This window comes from Anomalospiza imberbis, chromosome 1 (genome assembly GCF_031753505.1).
Source record: "Anomalospiza imberbis isolate Cuckoo-Finch-1a 21T00152 chromosome 1, ASM3175350v1, whole genome shotgun sequence".
In the NCBI taxonomy this organism is placed as follows: domain Eukaryota; kingdom Metazoa; phylum Chordata; class Aves; order Passeriformes; family Viduidae; genus Anomalospiza; species Anomalospiza imberbis.
The window spans coordinates 84,358,849-84,386,428 of NC_089681.1; the positions used below are offsets into that span (position 1 = coordinate 84,358,849).

The following is a 27,580-nucleotide window of genomic DNA, read 5'->3' on the forward strand; positions in this document are numbered from 1 at the left end:
ACTTTTTACACTGTCACTGCTCCATCAGGCCATGAGCAACAAATGAGCAACCAATGAGCAACAAACTTCCCAATACGTATTTCATTATTCTGAGCATTTCTTAGTCTCTTTTGTCTGTCAGAGGTAGAACTCAACTGAAGCATCCCTCCAACCCTTACGCAGACTCTTTCTTGTTATTGTCAATCTAGCACACCTTTTCTTTTCAAATCATGATCTTCCACTTGTTTTCCCATAGTCAAAAAATGCAGTCTATGTTGAACTTGGTGCCTATTGTAGACCCAGCCAATCTAAACTCTTGCATGCTCAGATATAATTCTTGTGTCCTGAAATTAACCCACGTGCAGCTTGAGGAAATCCTGTCATAGGAAGTGCTGCATATGCCCAGAGCTGTTGGGAAGGGTCATGGTAAGCACTGACTGGCAAAGTGTTTCAAGTTACAGGGACCATCTCTTGCTATACAGCCTTGCTGCCCTTTGCTCCCACTCTTTTGTCATCTATCAGTTTTCTCTGGGTCCACTGGGTTCTCATATTTGGGTAAATCTGAGCAAGATTTCAAGGTCTATTTAGTGTTCTGCTGCAGGATACCCACAAACTGGGTTCAGTTGCAGACAGGCTTTTTTTTTTTCCCCTGAAATTCCCAGAATTGCCATCTCTGAAATCTAATTTTTCCACCGGAGTAGCACCAGCTTCATATTTTTGCCATGTGATCTCACTTCTTGCTGTCTGGATTAATTGAAATCTAAAAATCTAACAGCTGCTTCAGAACCCACTGTTGTCACAAGCAAGAAGAGATTCTGATTACTTCTTTTTCCACTCATATTCAAATGCATTTTGATACCTTTTCCAGTTCAGCAAAATCTCAGGCTGAGCCCCAGTGGAGCCTCTGGTGGCCATTTTCCTACCAGCAAATTGTCTTCTCTCTTTCACATGTATAGAACTCAAATTCCAGTGAACATTAGGTGCTTAAATTAGAACATGGAACACATGAGCCCTTTATTCCATGTCTGGTTCTATCTGCTGTCTGTAACAGAAGTTTGACAGAAGCTTGAAGAGACCCTCCTGGACTAAAAGCACAAAGACAAAAGCCCCAGTAGGAAAAGGAATGGCTTAAGTGCCATTCACTAAAGGCATGGAAATCAGTCCAACCATTGGTGGCATCTGTGGAGTAGAAGTATTTTGGATATGTCATAAAAACCCCTACAGTGGTGAACCAGGAAGACATGCAGTTAACTGGGATGTATGGTGTCTCAGTTAAAATGAAGCCACACTTTAGGAAAATGTATTTAAACTAACTTCATTGGGAAACAGTGATCATCCTAGAGTGCTGCTGTGTCTTACCTAGTCCAGTGCATTGCCTGTCTCACTCCCACGGGGACACTCTCTGTAAGAAGCATCTTTAAAACTTACTGCAGAAGCTTAAGCCACAGAAGAACAGGAAGGACTGACTTATTAGAGCCCGTGGACAGCCCAGTGTCTATGTGACCCAGCACTGAGTTCTTTCTGTTTCCGTGGCTGTTTAACAATAACCTTTGAGTTGCTGCTTTGCATCCCACCTCCTGAATTTTGGATAGGGCCAGCTGCAGCAAGGAGTGCAATGTGGAAGAGAGGGAAGGCAGACTGGCAAAAGAGGGCAAAAAAGCACTGTGGCTCGGCCCATTGTGTGTGAAAGGGAGGTCTCATACCCCTAGAGGGAATTACTCTTTTGAACTCTCTCTGGGGTAAGAGCAGCAACATGCTAGACATCAGATAAGAGATGGAACAGCCAGATATCTGCTCCTGCTCCAGCATCAGCCTCCCAGCAATCACGTGAAATCTCTACTGGAATTTTCACACATTTGCCCAGAAGAAACTGAGGATGATGTGCACAAGCTCTGTTGATTACCACCACTAAAAGAGCTGTGGCAGCAAGCAAAACCTACTAACAGAGTTCATATTCAGTCTCCCCAGTTTGGAAGACCAAGGGACTAAGGATAACAGCTTGGGGAAAGCATCTTTCAAGAGTAACTCTTATGTATGACACACTACACAGTTCATTTCTTCACATACATTCACTTTGATATTAACTTCAATGTCAAGTACATAGTTACATACCTGTCTTGCAGCTGTCCTACCCCTGCCTAATTTCTAGTACCAAAACAACTCTGGGACACAGTACAACACAAATCACAGTGTAACAGGCAATCATATCTTTCCTGGGGTGGAAAAAAATGAGTTGCTAACTAGTATTCTCTCATTTATTTGCTCTATGCATACTGCAAAAATCCTACCAATTATCTACCCCATCTCCTGGGGCAGATGCTTTTCTTCAGCTTGCATTGATGTGTTGCTAAAAGCCCAGTGTTGTTAACAATATGGCAGGAACAGGATTAATGAGATTCAGGTGTGCCCACTGTCTCCCTGCATTTCTTGCCATCCCAGGTCTGGAGAGGAATAGGCTGTGACAAATAGAAAGGCCAGATCTCAAGAAAGGATAAGTGACAAAGCCCAAGAATTAACATTTGGGAAAGTGATTCATTCATAACTGTATAAATGCTCTAGGATTTATTCCTGAGTTTATATAACTATTTCTACACCATCTCTTAAGTGGTTTGTAACTGGCCAGTTAAAACCAAGCAAATGCTGAAGTTAACTGCCTGCATGACTCTGGAATATGGACAGCTTTGGAGTCCAAGAGAGAAGTAGGCGTTGGTTTTACAGGATTTTAAATTTATTGTGCCATGGGCCTTCCTAGCCTGCAGAGTAAAATACAAAGTTTTGATCAAGTTAATGGAGAAATGGCATTATTAAAAGCCTGCTTACTTGTTTATTTCATTATGAACTTTGTTCCTACTTCAATTTATATTTGTTGATGTGATCTCTGTTTTGGTGAAGGATGCACCATGCGTGCTTTTCTAGCTATAGGCACCTCACAGGCGCTTCCGCAAGCACATAGCTGTCATCCAAATGGGGTGTTTAAGACTGAGAGCAGAGTGCCGTGGGGCACAGGACAAAGCTTTTCCCCCAGGTTGATGAAAGGCCCACCCTTGGCTTCTGCTGGAATGCAGTAACACTTCTGGAAAGGAGAGCAGTGAAGATCAAAGGCAAAATAGCGCCAAAGAATGAAATTTAGCAAAGATTCCTCACCCTGCCTAATTATCACATCACACTTTGAGTCAACATGCAAGGCTGCTGGTGCCAGCTGTGAAAAAGGCCATTAATAACTTTAAACTAAGTGTAGCTTCAAACTCAAGAGGAGAAGCTGCGAAGAGCTATGTACAAGTGGTAGACCCACTGTTTTCATCCCTTGATGAGGTGCTGGTGGAGCATGTACAACAGAAAATGCCTTTGGGAGACTTTGAGAAACATGATAAAGTCTAGATCGATTTCAGAATGTCTTTGTCATTCCTAAAAAGATAGGGATGGCATTTCAAGAGGATAAGGCAAGTACTGCTCATAATCCAGGCTGGTGTGCTGTGGATTATGTGCAAGTGCAAGTGCTGTGGGGTGAGTAGCAAGCAGTCTGTGTTCTGCTGTCCTCAGGTGAACTTCCCAAAGAGAATGTGTTGTTCACTAACATTGCAAAAAGAATTTAAGTTGTTTGCAATTAGTCTGAAGCTGGTGTTTGTCTGGGTTCAAAATCCCATCTCTGAGCCTGCGCTGAGGTTGTCACAAGAGGGCACCTTCTTGGCACTGGATGTCTCTGACTTAGAGAGGAAGGCTATGGCTGGGGGAAGTCTGGAAGTCAGGGGTCTTCATCTTGGTGCCAGTCCTTGAAACAAGATCTCTATTTCATGTTTTTAGCACAGGAATAACCTGCTCCAGATACCTTGTTGTACCTTCTCGCACCACTTACCGAGCTTTTGCTATCAGTGGCGGGCCTGGGAGACAGAAGGGCGTTCCCCAATACCTGATGTATGGTTTGTGGAAAGCAGAATTTCATGATCAATTTTACTACACATTAAGGACAAAAAATAAATGCCCAAGCATGATTTATATATACATCTAGGAAGAAATCTATGGTATTTCTGAAGTTGTTTCAAAGCCACCTTGTTTCAATTTGAGATTTTGCTATAAAATAAACCTTCTTAAAAGCTGCATGTCATTATGTTTTGACTTAAAATTAAAGGAACATCGTAACTCCTTTTATTTTGCTAATATTCCAAAAATAAACATTTTTACTTATAAAGCTTTTAGGAAAATTCATTCCTGTTTACAGTCCCAGCACATGCACCACACTGGTTCCAATTCTGTCAGCCAAGCAGCTGTCCTGCCATTAACGCTCTTTAGCAGCTGTGCGCTTTCCACTACCTGGGGACCTGTTAGAAAGCGTTTACAGAGTTTTGTGTGGACAGGTGTCCCTGAAAAAGCCATGCTGCCTGCAAAGGAATGCAATAAGAGTGACCTCTCTCCCAGCGCCCTCAGATATTTCAGATATTTTATTTCAGTAATAAAAGAGAAAAGCAAATTATGAAGGTGCTCCACCCACCTACCACTTAGATAATTAAAACAAGGAAGTTGTTGTATAAGTTGTACCCTTGCAAAAGTGTCCCCTGGCACGTCTGCTTCTCTTTGTTTCTACAGCCCTTTCAGAAGTGAGCTGGAAAGGTTGTAATGAATGAACCAGTGCAGCAGTGATACTGTACGTCCCTGGCAGCTGCCTTTTGGTGTAAGCTAAAGCAACTGAAGTGTCTGCTTTCACACTTAGGTGCTTTGAAGACAGACACCACAGAGCATTCACTCTCAGCTTTGGAGACATAAACTGTCCTTTTGTTGGACAAAGGTATACACAATATTCTCTGTCATATCTAAACACAAAAATATTTTCACTTATGTTAAAATGCATTCAGTTGCAGAACTGGATGTGATTGTGGTCTTGAGAAAAATAACTCAGGTCATACCTCAGTGGTAACTGTGAGCTAAATGTCGGCATTCATGAACATGTTGGTCAGGCCAGCTCACCAAATTTTCAAATGTGCAGGATTTCCAGAAGCAGCATAAAAAGTAGCTACCTGCCAACATTTTCATTTTTCAAAGATCAAAGTTAGGTACCTCAACAAAAGTCAGACACAGGCAATTCAGAACTGAGCTTGTTTGCTCACAGTCTGTGTGGCTTGCTGCTGAGCTATCAGCAAATTCTCCCTTTGATATTGGGAAATGAAGCTGTGGGGGTTTTTGTTTGTTCCTTGGTATTACTGTAATTCTTTCCGAGCCCAGTGACGTCTGCAAGGGTTCCTTGAGAGTGTGATGGGCATAGGTAAATCGATGTTGTAACACCTCTCTTAATGCTCAAGTGCATTGTGCATTATGACTTGTATGTTTTGTGGTTGAAGGGTGTCATTGTGAGTGGTCTGGCAGAGGCTGCCAGGTACAAGAAAATTGGCAGAAAGCCTTCCAGTCAGGTGTGGCTACCTGTAGCTGAGCTAATAATGTTTTGCAGTGTCTGAGATAAGGAACAGTCTCTGAGGAAAGGTTTTGTCCCTACATGGTCCAAGTGGCTCATGAAAGAAGTCCTATGCCTCTGCAGGGATCTCTCCCAGACCTGAGGGTGACCCACTGTGCCTGACAAGCAAGAGGACAGATGTGCACGTTGCCAGAACCTTTCTGTAGAGGTGGGTGTAGGGCATGTTGGTGACATGTCTGCGTAAAATAGACACCTGAGTGAGCTCCAAGACTGCTGATTTAGCAACCTCAGACCCCAGATGCAGCACTGCACTCTCAGACTCCTCAGCCATGAGGAGCACTTGTGTGGAAAACAGGGATTTTTGGTCCAGGCCTCTGTCCTGGACCTGAGAGAGGTAAAATCCAGAAAACACAGATGACATTACTGGAAACAGTCCCTGGTTTCTGGTCTGTTAGGTAAGGGATCAGCAGAAACTTGTTGTCTGGCTAGTCCACCTCATATTTTTAACTTCTGGTATTTGAAAAAAAGCATAAGTAACTATATATCTAATTGTCTAGCCCTCTCTGCTGGAAAAAAAAAGAAACCAAAGGAGAAGGATGACTTTGGCAGTCATCCAGGAATGGGAACTCTCTTCTTGTCTGCATAAGACACAGACCACAGAAATCTTGCTTGACAGCAGCCTCTGGATTTCAGACCTCTGCTCTGACTTCACCACCAAAATCCTAACTTTTATCTTATGGTTTAAGAAGGTAGCGTTGTACTTCTGCTGGTGCTGTACAATCTCCTCACTGTTTTCTCGCTGACAGCTCCTCTGAAGAGTTCTTTTCTTGTCAGGCCTGTCCTGTTTCCATCCGCTTTACAATTTTTCTGGTTGGCTACAATTAGATCCTCCTTTTATGTATCTCTGGAGTTGGCACATGGCAATGCCAGTCTTCCCTTTGCAGATGGCGGGTACAACAAATGGAACACAGAAATTCAGGGAGGAAGGCAAAAAATTATCACTTCACTTGCTTAGTGAGGCATCTGCAACTGGAAAAGGACTCACGCTGGCATAGCATGAAGCCCCTTGGACTAATTTTTTCTCCTTTACTTTACGTTCAGGGTTAAAATTTTTCAGTTAAAGAAAAATAAACAAAAGTGGCCAGCATTGCTCTCACAGACGTGACCAAAGGGATTTAACCAGTAAAGGAAATAAGGCCGAGAGATTATCTTAAACTTCTTTCCTATTAAAACAATTCATTTCATATATTGCCACAATGCAACAACTTTATCTGAACTTCCTTTCAACCTCTATAAACATGTCCTTAAAATGAAAGCTGTGAATTAATATTTGAAAATTACAGAGACAATGTCCCAGTGTTGCCCAATGTCACACAGAGACATTGGGCAACACTTTTTGAGTAGTAGTAGTTCTAGAACTTGCTTCAAAATGAAGTATTGCATTATCAGATCAAAGAGAATTTAGTTGGAAAATATGCGTGTAAACCAGCTATAAACTTAATGTAATTTTTTCTGTCTTTTAGTGAGCTTTGTTGCATAAAACTGTGGTTTGGAACTGACACTCTGGGGCAAAGAATCCATTGAAGTAGTTTGAAAAACTCTATTTAATAAGATAGGTAGGAAAAATTATATTTTTTAATCTATGGTTTACTGAAGTGAATTGTAAAATCTTCTGCTAGGGAATATCCCTTTTTGATACTCAGTCTAATTCTTTGGAAGGTGCAATGTTTTTTCAGAGAGTGATGAGAAAATAATGAATTGAGAGGCAAAGAGCCTGTTTTAGGCACCTACTCAGCAGAGTGACAAGGACTGTGGCTGTCATTCAGCAAGGACAGCATCGTTTTGTTACTGCTGGGATTATCTGCAGGAGGGCTCTGTGAGAGACTGTGAAAGAAGTTACAGAAGAGGAAGTTTCATGTATGCATGACCCCAAAATGAATGAAGAAAAATAAGATTATTTATCTAGCCTCTTTTTTTTTTTTTCATTAACATTTAAAGCTCTTAAATATGGATTCTCATATGATTCCTGCAACTATAATGTGAGCATGGTAATGTGAGCATGGATATACCTGCTGCATTAGTTGGAGAAAAACATTCTGGGGAAACCACAGATAGAATAGAAAATTTAAGACTTGAGATCAAGGGAAGGACTATCAGGCCCCAGACCTTTCCCATGGCTTTTGCTCTCCATCTCTCAGCTTACAGCCCCTGTGTGGCTTCCTTCCCTTTCAAAGCTGTTTCATCACACTCCAAATAGATTTGGCTGCATGGGGATAAGAAGGGTGTTTAGAGATTTTAAAATTGTTGCCTCATGGTCTGTAGTCCACTTTCTTGTACCGTCAATGGATATCAACAAATCAGTGTGGGTGAGAAAGCACTTCAGTGTGTTTTGGGTTGGGAACAAGGGCCAGACCCAGGGAACACTTCCCAAGCCACCCAGGTATTTGTTGAAGGGCTGTGCTCCTATGCAGTCACCTGTGTTCCCAGACAGTGAAGCATTTTGGGTGCCCTCCTTGATGTGCCATTAGGCAACAAGTTTTCAGGAAGCAGAGTAAGGGTCACTCTTTTTAAAAGACTTTCACGAGGAGGCCTCACACCCAAGGCTCAGAGGGGCAAGGAAGAGCCCTCAGTGTGTGGCAGACTCCACATACAGGGATGCTCAGGTGCACGCAGGAAGATCTTGGCCAAACCCTGTGCCAACAGCAAGCTCATCTTGTTTCCAAGTGAAGGCTGGGTCCCATGGGGGACCCCACACCTCCCACCCTACTCCCCCTTCTCTACCTGTGTGTTCTTTTCTTTCCTGAGGGGATTTTATTTCTTCCTTCCCCTGGCAGCAGCTCCACAGCAGTTTTGCCCTGCCAACAGCAGCAGGCAGCAAATGCTTTGTACACCTTGAAATAATTTCTTTTGCAGGCCACACTGTGGAACGAATCTGAGCAGCTGAGTTGCTGCCAGTGCAGAGTAGCTGAGTTGCTGCATGCTGCAGGGTCATGGATCTGCCTAAATCCCATTGACCTCAACAGGAGATGGTTACATGTCTGGTTAGGGTTTTGGGGAAAGCTGTGAAAGGCACACAAGAGAATGGAGACCTAAAGAGTGGATATTTGGTGGTGAATTCTGAACTCCTGTGTTTTTGTAGTTAAAAAAAAATCACTTAAAATGCCAAGGTGAAAGTTGTTGGGGTTTTTCTGTTCTGTATTTTTTGGGTTTGGGTTTTTCCTTTTTTTTCTTTCAATTGTACTTATTTTGAACACATCCTGATTTAAGAAAGACAACTTGTGCCTTAGGAAAGCCAGGTATCCAGAAGAGTAATTAGATCCCCAGAGTCAGTTTGGACAGCTCAGGTGGCTCTTCTGGACATCACTCCAATTGTCCTCAGTCAAAGGACAATTTAGTTGGTGAAAACAGTTTGGACCAAGTGCAAGACCCAAATTTTTCTGTGCAGTGAAGTTTGCATTTGAACCTGAAGAAGGATAAAGAATGGAAACTAGAAACCAAGTTGAAGTATCCCATGTTTTTTGCCTGTGTTATTTCACAGGACTGTGGCATGTGGTCACAGTGAGAGAGGAGGAAGAGACTACAAGCAGGATGGAAAAATCCTACAAACAGTAGGAAGACTTACAGGATAAAGGCCTTGAACTGAAACATGAAGTTTCAAATTTAAAATACTTCAATATAAGCTATATAGAACAAGGTAGGGATAATTTCATTCAACAGCCACCTATATGTCTTACATACAACATTTAAGAGTTAAAAGTGCTCTCAAGATATTTGTCCCAAATTCTCCATAGAAGGAAGCACCACAGCCTTTCCTGGCAGCAGCACTGAAAGAGTGTGGTTACTGTGCTGTTACACAGCTGCTTTTTCTGTGTCCCCATCATAACTGATCTCCAAACCTGCCTGCCTGCATGCCTGCCTGCCAGGCATTCCCCCATGGAAGATGATGGTACCTTCATGCTGGCACTTAGCTGGAGAAGCTCATTCTAATTTTCTGCTTATCTGCCAGAACAGTGTGATCAGACACGCCATTTGAAAGGTGTATTGGGGTTTCTAAGCCTCATGAAACAAGGCAGAGGTTAACCCAGGCAACCACCAGACTGTAACTGAAAATTGGCCTGCCTTCAGAGGATAAAAGAGCAGTGGGAGGGTCTCTTTAGGCAAACAGCTATCTAGTGAATTGCTAAAAAAAAAAAAAAAAAAAAAAAAACCCAAAAAAACCTTGATCTCCAGGATGCAGAAAGAAGGAGCTTTCTGAACTTGGAGAAGGTTGGTAAACAGAAAGTTGACAGCCAAATGTTGGTGCCCCCCACATCGAGGGAATAGGGTCTGTGTTGCATGGATGCGTTCCAGTTAGAGGAGAGCTTTGCTATGTGGAGAAGCTCTCGGGTCAGGTGAAGACAGCAGGATTCTTGCAAACCAGATGGGTAAGTCAGCTCCTCAGAGTTGGATTTCAAATGAAACCTGGGCAGCTTCATTATTGCAGGGTGGAACCAGGAATTTCCATGGCTTTGATCAAAATTCTACAAAAATAATGGTTGCAGAGATGGCTTGCTTTGAAGTTTTGAATTTGAATTTTGAGAGAATCCAAAATTCAAGCTAGAATAGGCTGAAATTTGTTTCAATAAAAACATTTGGGGGAAAAATAAATAAAAACCCAAACTATGAACTCTCATGGAAATGAAGGTGTTTCCTAAATACTCTTTCAAACTTGATGGAAAACGTATATCACGTTTGAAATCATCTTGGTGAAAAGATGATAAGACTCTTAAAATGAAAAAACTGTAGTATTTTCACTGAAGAGCTGACTGAGTTTTACCCATTATGTTTCCCTCTTTTTTTTTTTTTTAAATTATTTTAATTTCAGCAGAAAAAATACAATGCCGAATCTCTTGTGATAATGCAGTGTTTTGAGGAGCAAGGTTGGGAATTTTCTCCCTGTTTTCCAGCTTGCAAAAGTCTTGAAAAAGATAAATAAGCTCTCATTTATTCCCTGAACTTTCCTTTGGGAAAATCTTTCAACCTTCCAAATATTTTTTTCTTCCATAAAAATTCTTTTGAGCTAGAATTCTAACTTGATATCAATCTCTAGTGCAAATGAAACATAAAATCACTTTGTACAAACACTGGTGATCAGAGACGGCTGACCTTATCCCTACTCTGTTCCTTCTAGGGATTATTGTAACTGTGGTTATTGAGGAGGTAGGAGAAATACTTTAATAGAACTCCAGATGTGGTTTGCATCCATGTGTGTGTGTAAATGAAAATATTATATTTATATGTGTGTGTGTATATATATAGGTACTATATATATGTGTATGTGTGTTTATGTGTATATGTATGTGTGCATATATAAATTACAGGGATTTGTGTTTTACACATTACTGGGAACTCATAATTAGACAGTGACATTTGATTGCATCCTGTGAGATGAATAGTTTACACATAGCTGAAGAACAGAGTCACTATTTAAGCTGTAAAATATTCTGGTTTGCACTACTTTCATCTTGATAGACGTTAATGTAACTTTCTTTTGCCAAACTGAAGATAAACTGTTTGTCTTGCAGTCTCATTCCAAAATAGAGAAATTACTTAAGTGCCTCACCCCTAAAAGGAACAGTATGTGATGAAACAGAATATGCCTGAACTTATATTTAATTTTGCTGACAAATGTCTTTTGAGTGACTGACTGTTCCTCAGCTTCTTTTCCAGTCCTTTATTTTTATGAGTTTTTTTTAAAACACTGATCTTTCCACAAACTGGTGACACAATGACATTTCAAGATTGGAATTCGTCAGAACACGTTTGATGAAATATGTTTAACTAAAATATGCTGCTTCTTAGATGCCAAAACATTTTGCAGAGGTGCTGGTGTTGATGAATGGGGAGTTTTATGTATCCCAGGCTGAGGTCTCTGGTTATGTCAGATCTGAAAACTTGATCTCTCTAACTCAGAAATAGATGTTTCAACACAATTCCACACCCTTCCATTTTAAATTTTTTTGTTTTCATTTCAAGACCATACAAAAAAATTGAAAAACCTGCACAGTTTTGGAATGGACTAATTCCGCTATCACCCAGCCAGCTCTGCACGATACCTTCTCTCCCACAAATTACTTGTGCCAGGTTTCCAGAAATGGGTGTGGGGTTACAGCTATTGGGTTTTTTTCCACAGAAGTCACCTGTCATCCCACTGTAGCTTGAGCTTCCACAGACTTCTTTTTTTCCACTGAGTCAGGCTGTGAGAGCAGACCACAAGCTCACACTCAGCCAGGGCTGTGACTCGGCTGGTTGGCTCTAGGTTGCTGTTCCAGCTGTCCGGGCTGGTTTCAGCAGAGCGACCACTGTGGGTACATTTTTTAAACACAAACAAACAAACCAAAAAAAGTTTACAAATGTTTGTCTTCAAATTCCTGCACAAGGGCTACTTAACTGAAACCCACACCTGGTCGAACAGGGTTAGGCTGTGCCAAAGAAAGCCTCTGTGCCTGTTTCATTTGAAACCAATGGAGGGGAAGATAGTTCGTTAAGTCTGCGGTTTCCAGAAATGTCTCTGATGTGGAGTTAAACTTCTTATGTTTTGAACTCTTGTTTTGTTAAATGAGTGCAATGTTAGTTGTGCAGCCTGACTTGTTTCTTGGTTTAGAAGATGGAGTCACATTTTCAGCCTTTGAGGCTGTGGTTGGAGATTAGGTAGATAAGTTAAAAGCCTGACCAACTCCCCTAATTAGGTTTTGGTTCTTGCAGTATATGCTGAACTTTACAGGTAATGTTTCCACACACTGAACTCTCAGTCCATTTCCCAACACACCTTGAACTTGGAATAAAACTTGAAATTTCTTATCAGAAGTATTTTTTTCTTTGGATTTCCTGGAAGTCCTGGACTTGACTCACAGAAAAATACTTTTTTTTTTTTCCTTTCCTTTTTTTTTTTTTCCAAAATTAATGAATGCATGCTTTGAAATGGTGAATAGTTTTGAAAAGTATTTCTCATGTGAGTCAAAATAGGAGCTGCAAATACTGTGTTCTTCTTTGAAAAGCAGTAGACACTTGATCACACTTCTTCCATTCTCCTTGTGTTGCCATTCTCAGAAATACACAAGGGGCAATTTTTCCAAGAGGTCATAACCCACCTATCAGGAATCAAAAGTAAATAGTGCTTGGAGAGGTGGCCTTTGGAGAATGGAGAACTGGTACCTGTCTGACAGGCTGTGGGCTCCTGATCCCCCAGATCATTTGTGAAAATGGGACTTGGGGCGACCAAAAAGCTATAGAAAAATGACCTGCAGACCTTTGGGAGAGGCATCCTTAGGGATGGTCTGTGCAGATGGTTTGACACTGGTAGCTGTAAAATTTAGTCTGGCAGATTGTATGGGTTTTAGCAAGTTTAAACTACCTCACATGCATGCTCCACAGCTGGTGGGCAGGAATCAAAGAGGAGCTTATAGGGGATGTCACTGAGATGAATGCAGAACATTAAGGCAAAAATATCCAACTCCACTTTCTCCAAGTAGGAATTTATCATTGTGCCTAGCTGTTACAGTGGGTGGTCTCTGTACTACTAATATGATGTAGCTGTTAGAAAGGTATTTCCATTCCTCATAATTCTCTAGTGTTTACTTACCCTTGCTGTGACACTGCTATTGACTCTGAAGTTGTAATTATAACTAATATTTCAGTAATCTTGATGATATATTGCAACAAATTGACCAACAATTACCTAGGAAACAGTATTGTGACAGTCACCAGGGACTGCCTGGCATAAGACAACTTTAATTAGACCTAATACCTTATCCTGCCTCCAGGGTACAGATGATTTTGAGTGCTAAAAGCGAACATTTCTATTAATTTATATGATCTCAGGAAATGTCAGTTTGCTAATTGTTCAAATAAAGGAGTCTCCTTTTGCAGAAATAGCGTAGTTTACAGAACATGGAGGAAAATAATTTTAGCGCCTATTAGCTTTGGCTGAAACTGCCAGCATCCTGAGTTGCCACAATCAATCAGTTCTACAGGGAGAAGAGGAAGTGCTTGCAGAAGTGTCTGGCTCCCCTACAGGCACTAAGTTGAAATTTCTTCTTCCTGTATTCAGAAAATATTTTGAAATTCAAAGTATGTGTGTAGCAATTTAAATTGGTTACCCAAAGAAGAACTATGCACATGATCTGGAAAGGAAAACTACCCTTTTCCACTCCAGCCTCTGCAAGAATAATGATGTTTCTATTTTGGTGAAACCTGTGGCATATGTCATTTTTTTTCCAATATATTAGTGAGATGCAACATGACAAGCTCTTGAGATTTATAGGCTACTTGTAAGGGATCTTTAAACCACAAATTAGGAAAAGACAGTCCTTATATTCTGTGTCCAACCTCAAAATACATATACATTTGCTTTAAAAAGTGTGCAGTTTCCACAAGGGGAAATCACAGTTTGCAACAAACACCACAGGAGAGATCGTCAGATACCTACCTGTCTGTCATGTGGAGGGCTGCCATTCCAGATATCCCTATGCTTCCCTCCACAGCACCTCTAATATAGGCACTACCAAAATCCCTATTTTCCCATTGAACTGCATTCCCAAATGTAGCTCTGCTACAAAACCAGCCCCTCTGTGGTGGCTTCAGGGCAGTGGAAGAAATGCATTCAATTACATACACAAACATAACCATGGAAAGTAAAATGGGTTCAGCTTCTCCCGTATCTTTCTCATCTTGCTTGTTTCCTAAGCTTTGGAACAGGAGCCTTGTTTAAACATAAGTTAGCATAACACCCTAATTTTAAATATGGACCTGTAGGCAGCACTATAACATAAGTGTTAATGTAATAACTTTGAATGCAGACCTTAGCTGAACCCTAGAGCCATGGTGGTTCTGCAGTACATATACAGTCATTCAGGGGTGATCCTTTGCTTGGATAAAATGCTTCCATTCAAAAGTAACGATAGTGTTTGAATTAATTAAGTTATAACTGAAGTTTTTCCATGATGCTATCTTAAAACAATAACTTGCAGTGGTACCCACAGCCTAATCAAAATCAGGCTTTGTGGTTTTAGGTGATACACAAACACTTCTGTAGACCTGAGGTGAAAAATGTGGAGCATTTCTAAGGGAATTAAGAACCTCAAACTCACCTTCTGAAATAATCTTGCTACTTAGGAGCAGATTTTCAAAGTATTTATTGTCCCTTTAAACAGTAGCAAAGAGCAAATGATAAACAGAGAGCTGCAAGTCATAGGTTGGGATTTCGGCAAGCCTGAGGTACCAATGCGCATGTCTGCAGCTATTCACACCTATGTACTTCTAGAAACTTGAGCCTAGATACCTCCCTATATTAAAAAAAAAAAAAAAAAAATTAATACCACAAAGCCTAATCATGAACAGAGAAATATGAGCCAGATTACCTTTAGAAAACTATTTTCAAAGGTATATTTTTCCCTCAAATTGTAAGTAGGCTGCCTGGGAGAGTTTATTATATGAGGTTAGTTACAGCAGTAACTTGACTCTAACAGGTATCTGTCTGTCTGCTTAGCTATGTTGTTTAGCAAACCCATAGTTAGGCTCCCAAGCCACTGTTCAAAATTGTCTTTAGAGTTGCCCTGAAGCACCTGTACGGTGCCTGGGAAAGGAATGCACAAAGGAACAGAGCTGTTAAAAGTAAATACTTATAACAAAATAGATCTTTTTATGTTAAAATAAATCATACCTCTTGTGTAGTATGCCTACAAAATGTTAGAAGCATTTCTGTCTGAAGCATCCTGTGAAGTGAACAGAAGGCAGAAGGAAAGCTCCTTAAAGGCTCAGGCTCACTTTGAGCTTTCACTGGTAGAATTGGGGTTTGACTGCTGTCTTGTATAAACTAATTTAATGTCATTTTTTCTGGAAAGACATGTTGTCTCTTGAACTTATTGCTCACAGACACTCTTCTTTGTGTACCAGAGAGACAAGAATTCACACCGTTTAAAAGAAAGAGGTAGCAAGGATTCTCCTTCCTGCAACAGCTCTTCAGCCACAGGAGTTTCTGTAAGTGGTTTCACATCTCCCCCCAGCTTCCCAGCATTGTCCTACAGTTCAGACTGTCACTAGCACAACCAGGTTGAGGTGAGACTTTAATTAATCTGGTGGAATCAGGAAGAGGGCTCGAGCATGGCTACGGTGTAAGATACACTTAAAAGAATTTTTTACTGTGTCTGAACCAAGCTTGAGTTAATCCTGAAGCTAATTTGAGATCAAAAGCACAGAGACTGTTTGAAATCTTATCTGAATCAGATTGCCAGATCATTTAAGGCAAATATTAAATAAGATTGCATCCATTACTCCAATCAGTCAATCTTGGTAACTGAGACTGAGTTCTTCACTTCAGAGGCTGATCAACTACTGTTAGATTCAGGTAATAAATGGGGTAAATTAACTGGCATGTATTCCTTAGTGCTGTAGTTGGGCTTCTGGAAAGAGCTCCTGCACATTTGGATCACACCATGGCACAGGCACAGCTTGGGTTCTCAAGTATGGGGCTATTTTCTCCAGCATACAAAGGGCTCAGAGTCAACATTTGAGTTTTGACTGACTGTCAGTTTAGGCACAAAAAAAATCTCACCTTTCCAGGGGCACTGCCTTTCTTAATAGACTTAGACCATTAGATAAAACAATACTGTAACACTCTCCGAAAATTGAGTGGCCATAGGAGATGATCACTGCAATATGAGATAATTATTAAAAATGTTTTAACTGAACCTTCAGTTAGAACCTACCTATAGTACACTAAAGTTCTGGCTGAAATCCAGACAAAATCTGCTCGTTTAAAAATGTACCTGTGTATGAGGAGATTGGCTATTTCATCTGCAGTGGTTTGTCTTAGAAGGTAGATAGCTCAGATATCAGATATCAGTTTATATGCACAGAATTTTGCAGATCTTTTTCCTAGTAGAGCTTTTTTGTTTCTTTTCTCTTTTCATGATTGGTTTTGGCTTGCAGTTCCCATGGTTTAGAGTTCAGGTTGGGAAGCCGGAATTCAAAACTGGAAACGTGGGGCCAAGTTTCTGCTCTGCTTTCTGGTGCCCGCCCCAAGTAAGGTCCCTGGGTACATCCCAGTTTCTCTTCTCAGACTCTAAAATGACTGTCAAAGGGTTTGCCTGCCTCAAAAATGAGTTAAAGCCCCTGATCAATTGCACAGAGAAAAGGGCTTTTACTTTTCCCCCTGGTTTTAGGCTGCTTAGGACTTGTAACTCTTACATATATCTTTCATTTTGGTTGTTCCCTTTCTTTTTTTGGAGTAGGAAGAAAGTATAAAGTTGTAAAAAAAAAAATTGTTTGTTTCAGAAAAAAAAACCTGTTGATCCGAATTACAGATTTTCAGCTCCCAAAAATATAAACTTGTGATTCAAACTAGACCCAGGCATAGGTATCTTCTTTTCCTTGCTATAAATGCAGCTTTTTCTGTACCCAAAATGAGACTCAGAGTAAGGCCAACAGATTCCTTGGGCAGAGTCTGAATTCAGATAAAAGCTGAGGCCCTAAGCCACCAAGTCACCTCCCATGTAAAAGAGGCCAGAGGAATCAATAACATATGTACTTTACAGCATGGCAGTAATAGTGGAATTTTATAGTGGCTTTCAGTTATAGCCTTGAAATTGATTTCTTTACCTTCTGTGTCTTAAAGATGCATAACACTCGCTGGGAGCAAGCCAAGAGATGTGCATTAGATCCCAGTACATCAAACAAGCCCCAGTGTAATGTAGCCACCCATTTATTTTGGGTGCCTATGGTATATGGTAAGCTAGGCAGCTCAAATATGCTTGCCTCTCTTTCCACATACACTTCACAAGTTCACAAGACATAGCTTTAATATTATTAGCATATTTAAGAAAGAAAAAGGCAAATTCTTCAGTAAGTATAATAAACATCTGGTTGTGATTGGGGAAGAGATTGCTATTTGAAGTCATTCTGAGAGGTTGATAATGCTTCTCCGAAAACTATCTACAAAATCCCCTCCCTGTTATGCCCCAAGGCCTAAAAATATGTATTTCTTTTCCCCTTTGATATCCTGACACTTTCTCTCAGGAAAGGTCTAGTAGGAAAGAGTGCTTAAGATACAAGGGAAAAGTTCTTATCTGTCACCTCAAACTACAGCTTTTACCTGCTTAACACCTGTAGTTTGATTGATAACACTTTACAAGTTGAGATAAAGACCCTTAATGCCATTAGCAATATTCACACCCTGGCAATCTTTGCTCAGAGAAATGTGTATTAATGTGCAGTATTGGCATTAGCAATATTCACACCCTGGCAATCTTTGCTCAGAGAAATGTGCATTAATGCTCTGTTATTACAGTAGTAGTTTCTATTTTCAACTGCAAGCTGATTTATCGGGGTGTGTAAACTTTGCTGAGGACATGCAGTTCCAGCACAAATATGACCAAGCACATTCTTGTTTCATGATTAGATCTCTATGAAAATGAGGAGGCAGTGCCTGCAGTTGCTTTGTGTTGTGAAGCAGCTGTAGACAAACCTGTTGCTGTGACAATGTGAGATAGCAGTTGGGAGATTTGGCACACAAGCTCAGCCTGAAAATCTTCTTATTCCTGTCTGTGTCTTCTCAGATGTGACATACAGCCTGGTGAGATCCTACATGGGTTTTCACATCAACCTTCAGACACCTTTGGGAAAGGACAGATATTTTAGCAAAAGCACAACTCTATACTTTGTTCTGCAGTTTTCTTGGTTCACAGCCCCAGATTCTGGAATGTCATACTAGCTCAGAAATCCTGGTTTTCTCTGATCTTGCTCTTGTGTTGTTACTGTTTGTTTTCACAAAATGAGTGTATGCTGCTCTGTAGTGGTGTAAATGAGTTTTCCCAGGTGCCAGGTAGAACATCAGAGATTCAAACTAATAAAAAGAAGCAAAGAAGTAAAAGGAAGGAAATTCAGAAAGCAGGATCATCTTAATGTCCCCTGGGGCTGTGCAGTTGCAGCAGTGGGAAAATAAAATTTCATCATAGTAGATCTGAGAGAGAGGGATAGGCCAACCCAATAGGACATCCAGAAGTTGAGGGCTATCACTTGGACTGCTGGCATTTAAGGACAGTCCTGCCAGATGAGGCTTAATAGCATTTACACCCACCAGTCCACAGGATAAGGCAAGGAAGGATCAGTTCCAGATCCTCTGAGTGTGCCAGGTTTGTCTATAGTTTGGTCTTTTTCCAAGGCAGTGCTGCTCTCTGTGCCTCCATAGTGTCAAATCCCACCCTGACAAAAATCTTCAGCCACTGGGGTTTTCTGTAGAAGGACACATCACTCTGATCAGCTTCTGCATTAAGGTTATTAAATAAACAAGTATTCCTACTCATTCCAGGTAAAATGGCATGTGCCAGCTGGCTGGAGCTCTGTCCATGGAAGGCAGAGGTCTCCTTCCCTTTTGCATCATAAAAAAAAAAACTCTTCAGGGGACACAAAGACAGACAATGTTTGTAAAGCTCTTCCTGATCACTGGTTCTGTAGGGAAGTGTTTTAAGCCTTTTTTTGGTGTGTGATATTTTTAAATAATAACAACAGTGATCTTTGTAAATGACAGAAAGCGATGCCTTAAATACCTGTTCAAAAAGCAACTGTATTATGATCTCATTGGCAAGATAGTTGTGCTTTCTAATTGTTTGCGTCTATTGCAGAGAGTTGCTAATTAAAGATGTCATGTAGACCCACACAGGAAGGAAACAATTTTACAAAATATCCTGTTTCCCATCCATCAGATGGGAATAGAGTGGGGGGTGAGAGAATGAATCAAAGGATGAGCACAAGAATATAAAGCTAAAGCTGCAATAGTGACAATAAGGGTTTGTTCTTTTCCACAGGAGCCTGTCCCAAGAAAGGATTCCTGATGGGACATTTCCTGTTCACATTGCTGTCTTTCTCATGAGAACCCACTCTCAGACCCCATGCCTCCTTGTGGACTCTGACAGATGGTGGCATCCAACTGGACCCTGACTGAGCAAAGTAAGGAAGAGTCAGTGACATGAGATAATACTGGTGCTGCTGGAGTGTGAGGCATAATCCACAGCCAACACTCATGTTAAAAGAACTGCAACAAGAATAAAAAATACCTATGTGATTGCTTGTGGCCACTCCAAATGAAAACAGTGCAACAGATCTCAAGAATGCAAAGATGCTTCAAGGGCTTTATTCTATTTTGGTTAATGTATGATAAATTATACTTATGGGGTCCTGTTCCTGTGAAAAGATTTCTTGGGAAGTGTTAAGCATATCTGATGCTTATTAAGAATGTTTAGGAATAATCAAATATATTTGATATTCTGTATAATCGCCCTTGGAATAGATGTTCTGCCAGTGGCACTTTTGGTCTAAATTCCTACTCCCATCTGTCTTGAGGGTTTGAGAAAGCAATATTTGCTAAGTAGATTATGCTAAGGGTGCTGTTCAGCTGTACAGTGGCATGCTGTGCCTGTGTAGTGGCACCCTGCATCTCTTACTGAGAAACTGGACCCTTGCATTAGTAATTCATGCATTCTGAGCCTAGACATCTCTGTCATTAACTTGGTACCTCTTGTAGATACCAGAAGAAACCTACCCAGGCAATACCTGACCTGTGGAAAACATTGAAGATAATTTTTTTTAACTGTTGGGTGGCCTTTGGGAAAGGGAATGAAAAAAAAACAAACAAACAAAAAAAAAAAAAACCAAACAAAAAACCCCAAAAAACCCAACAAAACAAACCAAAACCCAATACAACCCAAACTTATTAACCAGGTATCTAACTTCAAGTTTCAGAAATTCAGTAGACACCAATATGTGGAGAATATAACTGAGGCATAAAACCACTACAGAAAGCATATGAGGCAGAAATAACAGAAAAATTTGATAGGTCTGATATAAAGTCTAAGATGGATCTTCCTACTCAACAGGACTCTGTTGGTTGTATAGAAATAATCTAAAAGCCACTAAGAAAAAACATTACTTTTTCCCCTAAAACAAAATTTCCGTTTTTTGGAAGTACTTTTATTCCTTGTAAGTTGGCAGAAACTTTAAGAAGAATTTATAAGAAAAGGGCAGTGCTGTACTTTAGACTGAGGAGTCTGGTACTCTTGTCCAGTCGTGGTGATGTCTGGCTGGCTGAGTGCAGCCACTGAACCCTGTGGGTACCACATGAATAATAAATGCAGATCCAGAGTCCTGTCCTGACAGAGAGCACAGTCAGTGTTGCCCTGGAAAAAGCCTGTGACACAACCTTGGAATATTTATTGTGAAATTTAATGTATGTTTGAATTCCTGCTTCTGTTAAACTGATACTCTGTTCTTCTACATTTTATTAAGGGGTTTATGAATTACTAATCCTAGTTTATACCATTATTGGATAATTAATACAGATGGTGGAAAATTTTGAGAGGGTGGATTTTTGAAAACATCATCACATGCTCAAGTCTCCAGTTTTGTCCCTAGTGACACTGTCCAGAAAGCTGTGGCCTTCACAGGAGCGAAGGCTTGGCCATGCGCTTCTACAAAAACAGGTGGGAATTTTCCTTTATTTTTTGGGCCTCTAGTGGTCTGTTTGGAAGGAATTAGTAAGGGCTATAAAATAAAGATTTTCTTTGGAATGCAAAAATGAAAATAATCAAAGGCAGTGTAGAACACAAACTTTCACAATTTTCTGTGGACTTGAGGTATTCGATACACTCATTGCACAATAGCAGCAACAAGTTTAGCTGGTTTAAATACACTGAAATGCTCTCTATTACATCTGAAAGAACAATCCCAGAAGAACTAAAATGGAGAGAGCTTGCTCAGTAATTCCTCTTTCAGAATAACTCTCCTACCACTGTTGTTCAGGAATAGCTGTACACCCTATCTGTGATAGCACCCACTGGAGACAAACCTGCACTGGCTGGCACCAAAGGGAATATCATACATTTCCTTATCATATCTGTGAATTGCCCATCAAGATCATCTCAAAAGGAAAGAGAAGTTGCCTATGGGTTGTGAGAGGTGACAGCAAGCATTACTAAAGGGAATTCCAAGGAATTATATGCCTCACTGAAAAAATTCACACGTATAGTCTTGTATTTGAGTATTTTCAGTTCCAAATCCTGCTCAGGAAAGGTGGTTTAATTTGTGTGGTTTGGTGGTTTTTTTTTTTGGTTTTTTTTTTTTTTTTTTTTTTTTGTCTTTCCTTTTCCTTTTGACTAATTGTTACTTTTTACCTGAAATCACTGTTTATATCATTCAGTAGTTTATCACCAAGAACACCTGTGTGGGAACTGGAGGTGATAAGGAAATTTTCAATATATCACTGTTTTCTATTAGCTAGGTGTGAGCATGTATAGAAGGTGCTATCTGTCTCCTATTTAAGTAAGATAAGGGAATTATGAAGTGGGGAGTGTTCTACCCATGGTTAATTTGTAAAATCCCACTTGAAGAGATAAACACTAGGAAGCTGTAAATTAAATGCAAAAACAATGTCTCAAAAATGTTCACTAAGGGATTTTATCATTCAGTTTTGTTCCAGAGCAAATCCTGTGTTATTTTCTTATTTCTATAAAACTTGTTAACAGCCATGCCACAGAGAGGTATTCACTTACATCACACTTGGGAATTGTGTTTGGGCAGCTTCTGGGTGTTATACTGGATTAGCACTTGCAAGGATGTATGGTTGAATACAAATACAGAGAGAAGCCTTAATATAATAGAGTGGTGTGGGGCAAACAAATTTTGAGGTGTTGTGCTGAGCAAATATGAGGGTTCATCTCTGTGACTTCACTGGAAGTAGAAAGGAAAGAGGATTTGTCTTTTGAAAATACTCATTTGAAAACATCCTGAGCTGAGAATGACACAAAGAATGAAGGATGGACTTTGTGAACAGCACTGGCCTGGGAATCAGGATACCTGTCATGCGTTTGCACATCTTTTCCTTTCCCTCACGGATGAAAAATGCCTAAATAGTGCTGGATTCAGAAGCCTCAATTCTTTTGTAAGTCTGTTAATTTCCTTCTTATTTTGAGTTCCCTGATGAATACCAATGCCACTATGCTTCTCACTTCCTTTAGACTGAAAGCTTCTAAACTGCTCTTGGCCCTGTGCATATTCTTGTCAAGATCTTGCATTCCAATGTAAGATTGATCTGTCTCACTCAGACTGATGTAGTTGAGTGCCTGTAGTCAATCCTTCACACACTGAAGGCACTGAAGAGCTGAAAAGTACAGAAACACTGTTGTCTAACCCGAGGCATTCTCCTACCTCCATGTTTAGTATGCAAATACAGAGTCTGGATTTTCGATCTGTTGGATGCCTAAAGCATCTTACCTCCCTTTGAAGAGTTGATTTTGCTTATCTTACTTTTTCAAAACTTCTCAAATATCTGCTTTTCTCCAGCATACAAGACAAGAATTCTCAATGGCATGATGCAGACCTCCTAGCATGCTAGCCCATCACTAGCTGGGCTTGGAAAACCTTACCAGTCTTGCTCTGCATTGGTTAAGATTTATCATTGTAACTACACAGAGACTAGATAGAAGTCATGTTTCCCGTGACACAAAACAACCAGGAGGCTTTTACCTAGCCCAGAGATCTTGACTCTGCTTCACTGATCAGCCCTATGTCGAAAAAGCCATCCTGCTGCTTTTTAGGGTTCTTCTCACAGCTCCCTTTGTTTCCAGTGTGACTCCCTGTCTTCTGGTACCAGGACTGACAAGTCTCCCTGGGTGAGCTTAGCTCTCTCTGCCCATGCCAGGCAGGCTCCATTGCTAGCAGCTGCTTTGCTACATGAAGGGACTTAAATGTTGCTTCCATTGAACTGAAAAGGCTGGACTTGGCAAGCTCCTTGGCTTAATGAGGTCTGCAAACTGTCTTTGAATCCAAGACTCCCATGATGGTAATTGTTAGCACTTTTCAACACAGCAGTCTTTATATGGAGTAAAATATTCAAAAGTGCTTAAGTGAAGGTCAATAAGACCCAGCTATTAAAATAAATAAATAAATAAACCCCAGACCCATAATTAACAGATGTTTGTGGTCCTGCAATAAGTGAAAATATTTTAACAGCCTTTTGGTAGAAACCAAATGCTGAAGTAATCCTTTGGTTAAAAAGCAGCATAAATGTGTAGCCTGATGGGAAGGGCTCCCTCACTGAGAATAAAGGAGCCTCTGGGTTCAGGGAACAGCTTACTGCACAGACAGACCGAAGCAAAGCCAAAAGGAGGGTGCTTGGAAGAGCTTCCACCTGCAGAGCTGTACCTTGGGGGAGCATCTTGTCTGCAGCAGGATAACCTGCTGCTTTTGAGGCAGCTCTTTCAGGCAGTGACACCTCACCTCATTTCCCTGGGAGTTGTGTCCATGTCTGGGGCACCACAAAACAGGCAGCACATAGAAAAGCTACACAGCAGGCTGGCTGCATGGAAAGCCACAGCCTGGTGGTCCCCCTTAAGCTGAGGGATGATAAGTGGCATCTCCAGGGAATGGAGGTGGCAGCTTCAAAGACCTCAGGAAACCAAAGTATTTGTCTCTTGCATGCTGGCTACTGAATCAGAATGGGGAGAACACTGTTTCTTCCTTTATGAAATTTAGCTTTTTAATTTCCTTTGCTTTTGCTACGTGCGTCCAAAACCAAAGTGTTTCATTTTGGGGGTCAGAAGGAGTTTTTCAGTGCACATGAGACTCTCCTCTTTTCATTTCATGGAAAAAATTAAAAGCAGGGGGAGAAAGGGAAGTTGCATCTGTTTAATGCAAGCTTCCAAAATATTTTGAATTCAGCAGTCACAGTGAAAATAAATGCAATTATTCACACAGTTCTACTCACTTTGCACACAGAAGCAGTGAGATGATTCACAACTAAAGATTTTTTTATTAAAAAAGCATTCATTTACACAGTGAAGTAGCAATATTGAGCATGGGAATATGTGTTTTGGATTCAGGACCTTGGTTTGTGAGCATATATGATGGAAATCAAGTAAAAATCCCACTTACTTTTGAGTTACTCCTGCTGGTAAAGCCTGCAGCTTGTGCAGTCTATCTGATTTTTACTTGCTTTAGCAGTAATAACCTGGTGTAGGCTGGAATATAAGCTTCTCTCAATAAAACTCAGCTCTACTAATCTGATTAGTTTTGACCCAAGTATTATCAGACTGCTTTCACTTGTAGGCTGTGGAGGTATAGTGTAAAATTAGAGGATCGTTTGCCTTTAGGTTGAGCAAATGAAACCCAATTTATGGCAACAAAAACTTTGGAGGCTAACTTGCTGTCTCATTTATCCTTCTAAACGTAAATGAAAATCACATGTAAAATTTTATTAATAAAACAACTGTCACTTTTGGTTATTTTAAGCCTGAACTCTGCCAAATGAAAATACAATAAATAATTTTAGAGAGAAAACTGGGTAAGCCAGTCCAAAATCTGCTTTTGTATTTTTTTTTTATAGAGATGCCAAGACTGTTTGATCAGCATGGGAGAGCAATTTGTTGACTCACGAACCTAGCTCTCTCTGATTACTGCTTACATAGCACTTTGGAAAGGTTGGCCAAATACCTTCAAGTCAAGTACCTTGTTATTATGAACATGAGTGCCAGTAACAAAGAAAAAATAGCTTACATGTCATTGAATAATAAATCATGGAGGCAAATAAATGGCTTTTCTAAGAAATGCTCTATTTACATTTTGTCACGTGACATGGCTTTGCTTATGCTCGTGAACGTGATAACACTTAAAAGAATACTTCCTTTTCAGTGCAGCATCTTGGCATCAATCATCTCAGTGCAACTGCATATTCTGGGATCTGTTTGCAATCAGGAAAACGAAGCAACAAGGGAGATTTAGTGGTAAGACCAACTGTGAGTGCTGGAGCTGTGTTGGTAAACGTAGCTGGCCTTACTCAGCGGTCATAAACTACCTCCCTCACACGAGCCTTTGGCATAATTACTCATGCAGAACAGGTATTCATCCGCTCCAAGCACCACATAAATGAGGCCATGGTAAAGTTATGCAAAGGAAACATGTATCCAATCTGATAAGAGGTCCCTAATAATTGCTGGTATTTTCCATAATATTAGTTTAGGGCTAGAGCCACAAAAAAGGTTTAGGCATGTAAGCTCTGCCTAACTGCCTCGTAGGCATTTGTGGCCAATATTTAGATCCTCAAAACCCCTGCTCAGCTACTGCCTAACCCTAGAGGCGTCTGAAGTCTGCAAGTGCCTATGTTCCTGCCAGTAAAATTCCTGAGGTGCCCAAAGGTCTGCTCCTGGGCATGCCTGGGACTGCCTCTGTTTTTTCTTTTTTTTTTTTTTTTTTTTTTTTTTCTCTTTCTTCTCTTCCCTTCCTGAGCTCAGTAAGTAGATACTCAGCTCATGTTTAACCCCTGATGGCATCCACCAATGGGAGTTCTGACAAATATCCTTTGAGAAGCCCCAATAGTCCCTTGACCCCAAAAAAGCCCCCCCAAAAAACCCACAACCCCAAAAGTAGTGCAGCTGCTGGAAATAGTAGTTGAACCTCCGTCTAAGCTCTCCACAGTGACAGGACACCTGACATTAGGTCCTTTTTCTGCGAGAGAGGGGACACTCCCCCTTACTGCTGTGCTCCAAGCTAATGGAAAGGATTTTTATCTGTCTAGGGCATCATGAGGGTTTCCCCAGATGAGGCTGATGCTCTTTTGCAGGGTGTAGACCTGTCTCTCTTGGCTGTGTGAGGGATGTCCCTGGAGCTCTGCCCCAGCTGGCAATTATCCCTGTGCCCTGCTGTCCAGCCAGCAGTTGTTTCCCTGTCCCTGGGGTGCCAGGCACAGTGCCAGCTTCAGCAGGGAGGGCCTAGGAGCCCTGCAGCTTTCTGCCTCCAGCCTGGTGATCCAGGCATTTGGCAGGAGTCTCAGGCTGTGCTTCTGAATGGCCAAACCAGCCATCCCTGCTGCCAAGAATGGGGAGGCCCTTCTCCCTCACCCCACGGTCACGAGCCCTGCCCTCTCTTGTGGCAATTCTGGCATCACTGGCCTCTGCTGAGGCAATTCAACTTCCTAAAAGGCCAGAAAGGTTCCCCCCCACACCCTTGGCAGGTGTAGCCTTCTGCAGGTTTAGTGAGTTATGTCATCCCATGAAAGGATCCAGCCGCCCCCAGAGCTGGCTGGGAGAAAGCCTTGTGAGCAGCCCTGCTGGTGGGGATGAACTGGTGCCAGCTCCAGCAAAGGCTTTCTTCAGGTATCCCAGAAAACTAACTAAGAATCCTAACCTTTTTTCTTTCTTTTTCAGAGAAGAAATTCAGTGGCTGATCTGCAAAATCAGCCTGTGTCCATCTTGCACAGGAGCTGATGTTCACAAGAAGTGGCTAATGTAGGTACCCTACACCAAAGGAAGGTGCAGACCAACGTGAGACAGCTACTTTTTTGCCAGCAAGATACTTCTTCTAGTGTCTTTTTAACTGCTTTCAGATTAATAATCTGAAAGCAGGTGTGGAAATGTGCTCTGGAGTAATATGAGTCAGGTGAATGGGATGAAGGCATTTACCCCTTCCTGCTTCTCACCCTGTCAAATGAGATCTTGGAGTTCAACAATAAAGCAAATGCCAAATGGAGCAGGTAGGAGAGTCAGTAGAAGGAAGGTGAGATAAAAAGTCAGAATATACCTGGGGTTAGGAGGGAGAAGGACGAGCTCATGGCTTTCCTGGTGTTTCCTGGATTTAGCACTTTGCTGCTTCACAGTAAGTGGCCACATCCACTCCTTTAGTTAAAAAAAGCTAGAGAATCTCACAGAAGTTTTATTTGTGTCCTTTCTGTTGGGCTTTTAGGAAGGAGACCTCAGCCTGGGTATAGCTGGGCACCAGCATTTAACAGGCCCAGATGGAGTGCAAGTGACTCGGGTATGGAGCTGGGATTTGCCTTTCTCAGAGTGCTAGGACTCTTTCGGATTCAAGTTCTTGTGCACAGGTAGGTGGCTACATAATTTCAAACCTGCCAGTGGTCCATTTTTTATTTTGGTGAAGAAACAGCAGAAGACTTCTTTACACATACTTGCCTGTATAGTTTCCAGTTCTTGGATGTATTCTTTAACCATGGCTGTACTGGTAGCAGGAGGTGAATCCACAACTTTCCAACAGACAGCCCAATGTTATGTACATAGCAGAGGTTATGTTTGAACCAGAGGGTGGTTGATCTGGAACAGGCTTCCCAGGGCAGTGGTCACAGCACCAGTCTGACAGAGTTCAAGATGCATTTGGACAATGGTC

At 41.1% G+C, this 27,580-nt stretch overlaps 1 long non-coding RNA gene across 1 annotated transcript in view; it reads left to right on the top strand.

Moving 5' to 3' along the window:
- Positions 1-27,351, top strand: part of LOC137478449 (uncharacterized) — a 169,715-nt gene extending 142,364 nt beyond the window's left edge. The window contains exons 5-9 of the long non-coding RNA XR_011001579.1: positions 19,222-19,363; positions 20,156-20,892; positions 25,102-25,188; positions 26,608-27,055; positions 27,143-27,351. This is a non-coding gene — a long non-coding RNA (uncharacterized lncRNA). The remainder of the gene's footprint in view (positions 1-19,221; positions 19,364-20,155; positions 20,893-25,101; positions 25,189-26,607; positions 27,056-27,142) is intronic.
- Positions 27,352-27,580: the final 229 nt, after the last annotated feature.